Genomic DNA, 8,447 nt, shown 5'->3' on the forward strand with positions numbered 1-8,447 from the left:
ATATATATATATATACACAAATGTGTAACAGGAGCCTAAGAGAAGGGATCACACAAACAAACAAATACCAGGGCAAAGGCTCATGGGAAAGATTGGAGAGACAAAAATCATCTTAGCATCCCAAGATGGCAGGAAAACTAGAGTCAGACAGGCAGCAGGGAAAAAAAATGCAACGTACCCCTTTCAGTACTCAGAAAAAAAGTAGAATTGCTCATTTTTGGTACAAAACACTAAAACTTGACAATAACATGCACCTTTACATCTGTGTCTTATAAGTCAGGCCATCTGAGCTGCTGTTACACACTAGAAAGAGGTCAGTTTCTGTACAACTTGTTTTCCAAGCAGATGCTTCCGACAAACTGCCTGATGAGATACACTTTTTCTATACAAGATTTTCATTCATCTACACACAGTCCTGCTCAAACATAAACATTAATGTGATAACAGTATGAGGCTTTGAGTTTTTCTCTGGGGGTGACAAATTAAGCAGTAATGTTTATTTAAAAGTCAGACAAAAAAACAATGAAATCAGCCCAAGGTCAAACCTGCACACAAGCTCAAAAATGTGAATGTACTCACTAAGATTATCTACATGAATGCCTATGTTTGCACACACAAAATCACATTTTGAAAAAAAAACTCAACAGCCACAGGCTTTTTTCTAAACATGTATGCTGTATAATTAAATTCTACAAATCAAGCAAAACATATTGAAAAACATTTGAAAGCCTAATATTGCCAGTTCATTCTTCATCAACATTAAGAAGCTTTGAGGCAACTTAGGTGGGCACAACAGAAGAACGCAGGATAAAATATGTAAAAGGTGAAATCTTTTTAACGGTTACTTTACCATTTTTAATGTAAAATATGGACTAGTACAGTAATCACATAAAATGACAGTATGTGTATGCTACTTAACAGCCTTAAATAATAAAATGGACTCCACCAACACAACCTTTATGCTGCTTTAAAAGCTGCTTTTCATTTATTGAGAAGTCTTGTGCTGCTTCATATTACCTAAATTCAGTGACTGGTTGCATGTCTCCAAACACTGTAGTAGTAATTTATCCTACACTGAAGTAAACTGTGGCATTTTAGGGGGAAAACTGATTTGTTTTCCTGCTGAGAATTAGACAGAAACATGATGTGGTTGTTAAATTAGTAAACTGAAAATGAAGCTGTAGACGGCAGGAGGTGAGACCAGGGTTTTAAATCAATTGCAACAGTTTGTCTGGCTCTACCTAAATGGAAAAACAGTTCAACATTTTAAGAAACTGAATTCTTACAGGGGTTATTCTCTGCAAAGTGTCTTAATCTAGACAAGTGACATTTTAGTTGTGTATTCACTGCAAGAGTTGATTAACCAGCAAAAAATGCAGGAAGTCTTACTATCATCAAAAAAGGCATGTTCTACCAATAGACTTCTTGTTAATAATTACTGCTTCAGTAACGCTTTAAAAATAACATTTTCGAAGCACACTGCTTTCTTTTAAATACCATTCAGTATTGTCAAGTTACACCCATTCCCCAACAGGAAGTGATCCCCACCACTTGATGTGAATTTTTGCAGATGCACACGGATGGTGAGCAGTTCTAAGGAAAAGAAACCAACTGTTCTTAACTGAAAGTGATGGACACTTAAATACAACAGCGCCACGGCAGCTGAACAACCAAAGACTGTCACTGGCAGCCATTCCCTTTCAATTGTACACACATGCACACACAAATACAGTTGGTGGCTCAGATAAATTCAAGACAATGACAAGCGCTAGCCACTGAATCAGAATACTAATGGAAAAAAAAAGAATAGACTTAAGACACGCAGCACCAAAGAGCCAGTACTGTCTAAGAAATATCTGGTACTATAGGCTACTCTGCTTGTCTGACTGACTGACACTCGCTCTGATTCCTCAGGCAGACAGCAAACTGACATCAACATGGTTTCTCTGTTGTGTCTCATGGTGAGTCTGTCTACTGTGGACGGGAACGGCAGCGCCTCAGTACTGGCTGGGAACAAGCCTTTATCAAGCATCTTGTACTGACTTGTACTGTCGCTTCAATGAAGCCTTCCGGTCCTCTGCCTGGAAGGCACAAATCCTAGATGCAAAAAATGCAGGTCTCTGTGTGTGTGTGTGTGTGTCTCTGCTTAAACAAACAAACAAAAAAACTCTTGCACCCACAAATGAACAAAAGACACCGACGTTTCTCTGGGGTATTTCAGTGCCGCTGTCGCGCGATGGTGGTCAACAATGTCCTATTAAAGCACTTATTAGGAGTGGTTACGCTTGTATTTGCTGCACTTCGTGCCTTACTAGGAAACACTAATTTGAATTTGGATACTCCTTTCTACTGTCCACAGTATCCGATGGAAAAAATATATCTTGTTTAGTGCAGTGACAAAGGAGCAAAACTAGAAAACGGATAAGGTATTCAAGGTAGGAGAAAAGGGGAGATTGGGGAGTTTTGTTTTTTTAGTACTGCCAACTTAACCACAAAACAAAGAAAATAATATTACAAGATAGTAAGACTTTAATGTAGTTTTGGCTGTGATCGATGACGTTGCATCTATGGAAGAGCAATTGAATGAATGACTGATCAATTGTTTTACCCATTTGCAAAGAAATAGCAATAGATTTGCGTGAAGTGTAATGATCTATTTGCTGATTTGAAGTGTCTTCAAGCAAAGTAAAAGAAAAAAATCTGTCTTCATATAAAGATTGGCCCCACACACTATGTTCTGTTTGCTTTAAAAAAGTCAGTATAGATCCAAAAGTAGGGCAGGTATTGTGTCGGATCACTTGATATTGTCGGTCCCATTTATACGGCCAAACGCCTACAGCAGCGAAAAAAAGCTAGGCAGCAGTTTAATTCTGCACGGTGACATTCCTGTCCAAACAAAACTCTTTGTGAGTGAACACAAACAAAGAAAAGTTTGCTTGTCAGTAGAAAGTAAGGATCTTTTTTTCTCATGTAGAGTAGCGAAGGGATCAACAAAAAGAAATGGTGCAGGGGAGAACAAAAAAAAAAACATTTCAATCAAACAAGAGTTCTTTCTGTGAAGAGCTGCCAGCCAGAAGAAATGGGGCTCATATGCGTCACAGGTTCAATCCCACCTTACAGGTGACAGGCCTGCCTGATGCTACACCCTTGGCTCCCTGTTCACCTTACCTAATAACACACATGCAAACACACGCGCGCACTCGTGCAGGGAGACACACACACAGACGCCCAAACAAGAGCTAGTTAAAGTCAAAAACAGAGGAGAAAGCAGGGGAGGCAAGGAGAAAGTGGGGCGTTAGTGAAAGAAAAGGTAACGTAATAGGGTGAAAGTATAAAGTGAGGTAATGCAGCAAGCATATAACCAATTTAGGAACACAAGTGGGGAGCTTAAAGGGGGGAAACAGACAGGAGAAGAGGTGTGTTAAGACCCAACGCTGCTCAAAGGATCCTCCACCCTCGCTCCTTTCCTCTCCCCAAATGTTGACAGTACAAGTGCAAAACAGGCTTTGAAGTGTGCTCTGCTGAAGGGGTGCTGTGTACTGCGCGTCGTGCTTCGTTTAACAGTGTTACCCATAAAGCATCCCGGGACCTGCTCCCTCTCTCCCTGGCTCACTGTCTTTCATTCTCTTTTTCCCCTCTCCCACTGAGCCTTGTGACAGTGTTTTGATGATGCCAATGTGGGCAGACAGACAAGGTGGGTGACGGTGAGGATAGGGAGGAAAAAAAGGCAGGTAGGTGAGTAAATAAACAAATTCAAAAAAGTAAAAGAAGTGTCATTTTAATGACACTGTTATTCACCATTGTTATTTTTTTTATTATTTATTTATTTTTTGCGAGGAGGGCAAAAATCTCAGTAGTTTTCATCTTATGTGACACCTAATGGAGCATGAGGGTTATTAAATGTTTGCAGAGGAACACTAATGTGTACGCTTCAAAACATCTGCAGATTGGAGGAGTCAGCACTCGGATCTATTGTGTTGAAAGAGACGCCATACTACGGTGACATAAAGCGGGGGAGGGGGACTGCAACAATGAGAGAAAGTTTTGCCTATTAGCTGCAGTGACAAGACACAAACTGAATAGTGACTAATTGTCTCTTTTTGAGTAAAATGTTTAAAACGGTCTCAAAATTGGCAAAGCGAAGAGGAGAGACACTTCTGCTGGATGTGACTGATGCTATCTGGCAATGATTCAAGCCTTAACTACGCTGCCTCTGCTTCCTGCGCGTCCACGGAGGTTTCACCGCTAACATAAATGTTGCCTAAAAATATTAACTCAACTCCCTGCTGCTCATTAGGCCCTAAATTGGAATTCATGCTTATTTTTGTATTGGGGATTTCATCCAGCTCCTTTACAGCTATCATAAAGGGCCACTTGGCATGCTAATTGCATTGGCCCTACTTATGCTCTCCCCAGCTCACATTCCTAATGGTGTCATAAAACATGCTAGTGCGGCGGCACGTCCCAAACGCCAGGTAGGGAATACTTTGCATCAGTTTGGCCTTGTTTAGGTAGAAACTAAGGATTCTCTGATAAGGACCATAAAGATGGCTAACACTGTGAAAGATCAAAAACAGATACATGAAACCATTAACCATGGAGGGAGAGTTATGGTTATCTGTCACACAAACCTCACACACCATGCCAGGCTTTAAAGTAGCTGCTCATAGAATGGTTCAAGTAAATCGTTTAGGTGGTTAAAAAAAAAAGAATTGCAGGTTCCAATACCCAACTGAGGTTTGAGTTTTTAAAAGATGTTTGGCAGTGTTGCTATGGGCTCGTTGTTTTGACTGGCATCCTTTGCAAAATCAAAGTACCTTCTGTTAACTGTGCATCTGACTAAAAACAAGTGCTGCTGAAGTCCCGTTTCTGCGGTTGCATGCCATAAACAACACTATGAGAATTAAACATATAGACTTGAATACAGATCACTAGACTGAGCCCCGCCCATACCGTCCACTGGTAGCGTCTGTGACAGCATGGAGGAGCAGAAACGGAGACCTAACAGGGCAACAGCTCACAGCCTCCATAGAGACTAATAGATAAACAGCAAGCTGAACTGGATCTTTTTCACATATTATATGTCATGTTTTTTCAATAAATTAATAACTATGTTAATTTCATTCAACAATCATGTAAAACAGCCGATTTATACCAGAAAAATATATAATTTATAAATAACAATGATCTAATCCAGACCTGAAGTCAGCCTGTAACTTAGACTTTAGCTAGTTGAAAAATGATGACTTCAGTGCTAAACTCTGTATATATGCTCCACAAGGTAATTAACCAGTTTAATAAATAACAGTGATTACATCGACTTTATAAGATCATTTTTATTTTAAACTGTTACATTATGTTCTGCTCAGATCACATTGAGCTCAATAAGATCAAATCTGCTGACTTGTGTTGTGAAATGAGACATTTTCCTTTTTATCTTTAAATAAATGTTAATAAATCCATAACACAAACAGCTTTTCTGACATTATTTAAAACATTAGATAGATTATATAAACAGTAAAATATTAATAATAATTGGATTAATGCTAGTTTTTTATGATTTCTACATCATCAGTCATTTTTTTGTCTGCTCTGTTGTCAACATGTACAGTAATGGGAAATCCAGACTCTTGACAGCTTTGCGTTAGCCATTAGCTTCACCAGCCGATCACATGGTCACGTGGTTTCTGCGCACTCCAGCTGTTCTATAGAACCTCCTTGATTAAACCCCAGTTTTTGGTTGTTTTTTTGAGGCACTTTGAAATTATTTCAGTTATAATGGACTGTGGCTCCGTGTAGCTGCTCTTTGTAAATAAACTCATTAGAACCTCATCAGGTCTGGTCACACCGAAGCACCTCTAAATGATGCGGAACACTGCACCCCCCTCCCCCCCCCACCTTAACATGCACGACTGCTGGGAGAAAACTTGTGGGTGTGATTATATATGTGTGTGAGGTCACACTGGGGCCTTGAAATAGCACTTCATTAGTCATTCTCTGTGTCAGGCATAGTGGACCTGCGCACCGATGCCAGCGGGTGCTACAGACACATGCCTGTGAGGGGATGCTCCATTTGGATCCCAGCAGTTCTCCGCATCGTCTGAAAGCCTCGGGGGCTTTAATACACACTGACGCCTTTGACCCAGTAAGGCAGGGGCAGGCGTTGAGGTGAAACCACCACCAGAGGCAGAGGCAAGGGTGCACCAATGAGCAGAGTGTTCTGGTCTGTTTTTAGCCACTGACCACAGAGTAGTGGGTATTCTCGGAAAACTAACCTTTGCATTCAGCAAGAAAGTTATCATCTGTGTTGGAACTTTGCTGTTTCTTTTTTTCTTTTTATTTTTTTTATCTACAAGCCATACCCTCACTGAGATACAGTTAGGTCCATATATATTTGGACACTGACACAATTTTTGTCTTTTTACCTGTTTACTGAAACATATTCAAGTTATAGTTATATAATGTACATGGACATAAAGTCCAGACATTCAGCTTTCATTTGAGGGTATCCACGTTAAAATTGGATCAAGGGTTTAGGAGTTTCAGCTCCTTAACATCTGTCCACCCTGTTTTTAAAGGGACAAAAAGTAATTAGACAATTGACTCCAAGACTATTTCATGGACAGGTGTGGGCAATCCCTTCGTTATCTCATTCTCACTGAAGCAGATAAAAGGCCTGGAGTTGATTTGAGGTGTGGTGCTTGCATTTGGAAGGTTTTGTTTTGAAGTAAACATGCGGTCAAAGGAGCTCTCCATGCAGGTAAAACAAGCCATCCTTAAGCTGCAAAAACAGAAAAATCCATCTGAGAAATTGGTACAATATTAGGAGTGGCAAAATCTACAGTTTGGTACATCTTGAGAAAGAAAGAAAGCACTGGTGAACTCATCAATGCAAAAAGACCTGTGTGTCCACTGAGAACAACAGTAGTGGATGATGGCAGAATAATCTCCATGGTGAAGAGAAACCCCTTTCACAACAGCCAACCAAGTGAACAACACTCTCCAGGAGGTAGAAGTATCAATATTCAAATCTACCATAAAGAGAAGACTGCATGAGAGGATTCACTGCACGGTGCAAGCCACTCATAAGCATCAAGAATAAAAAAGGCTAGACTGGACTTTGCTAAAAAACATCTAAAAAAGCAGCACAGTTCTGGAAGAACATTCTTTGGACAGAGTAGACCAAGATCAACCTCTACCAGAAGGATGGAAAGAGAAAAGTATGGTGAAGGCGTGGTATAGCGCATGATCCAAAGCACCACATCATCTGCAAAACACAGCAGAGCAGTGTGATGGCTTGGGCATGCATGGCTGCCAGTGGCACTGGGTCACTAGTGTTTATTGATGGTGTGACACAGGACAGAAGCAGCCAAATGAATTCTGAGGTATTCAGAGCCATAATGTGTGCTCAGATCCAGCCAAATGCAGCCAAACTGATTGATTGTCATTTCATACTAAAGATGGACAATGACCCAAAACATAAAGGCAGAGCAACCCAGGAGTTTATTAAAGCAAAGAAGTGGAAAATTCTTGAATGGCCAAGTCAGTCACCTCATCTCAACCTAACTGAGCATTTCACTTTTTAAAGACGAAACTTCAGACAGAAAGGCCCACAAACAAACAGCAACTGAAAACTACTGCAGTGAAGGCCTGGTGACTGGTGATGTCCATGAGTTCAAGACTTCAGGCAGTCATTGCCAACAAAGGCTTTTCAGCCGAGTACTAGAAAAAAACATTTTATTTACAGTTATTTATTCTTTCCAATTACTTTTGAGCCTCTGAAATGAATGGATTGTGTTCAAAAGATGCTTTAGTTCCTCACATTTTTATGCAATCATTTTGTTCAACCCACTGAATTAAAGCTGAAACTTTGAACTTGAACTGCATCTGAATTGTTTTGATTTAAATTCATTGTGGTAATGTCTAGAACCAAAATTAGAGAAATGTTGTCTCTGTCCAAATATATAGTATATGGACCTAACTGTATATCAAACAATTCATCTACTTTCTTGCACTTCGTCTCAAACCCTCCTTGTTTTTTTTTTTTTTATCATAGTTTTATTTCCATATTCATCAACTTTCTATGTAAATCTCAGCAAAACCTTGTAACAATTACCACTCCAACACCTGCAGGAACAACAGCGCTTACAGAAGCACTAACAGTAGGTACCACTCCAGAGTCACAGGCACTAGACCAGAGCATCTGCCCCCACCTTTCCTAGCCAGCAGGCCCTCATTAGGAGCCTTGTAAAGGCCTCGTACCTACCGGGCTTGGGGCCCTTCACCCGTTACACACCCACAGGCTCCAGGTGTGTAAGGTGGCTGCACTTCACCGGAGGGGACAGCTTGTGCTCATTTAAGTTGATGGCTTGCCCTGTGCCTGCTGCTGCAGCAGGCCCCTGTAAACTACAAAACTGTGCTGGGGCCGAAAAGAGCGGGGTGGGGGG

The 8,447-nt window shown here is 40.6% G+C and overlaps 1 protein-coding gene across 1 annotated transcript in view; it reads right to left on the bottom strand.

Moving 5' to 3' along the window:
- mctp1a (multiple C2 domains, transmembrane 1a) overlaps positions 1 to 8,447 on the bottom strand; it is a gene marked incomplete in the record, with an annotated part of 144,171 nt that overhangs the window by 1,675 nt on the left and 134,049 nt on the right.

Source organism: Austrofundulus limnaeus, unplaced genomic scaffold (assembly GCF_001266775.1).
Source record: "Austrofundulus limnaeus strain Quisiro unplaced genomic scaffold, Austrofundulus_limnaeus-1.0 Scaffold92, whole genome shotgun sequence".
Classification (NCBI taxonomy): Eukaryota; Metazoa; Chordata; class Actinopteri; order Cyprinodontiformes; family Rivulidae; genus Austrofundulus; species Austrofundulus limnaeus.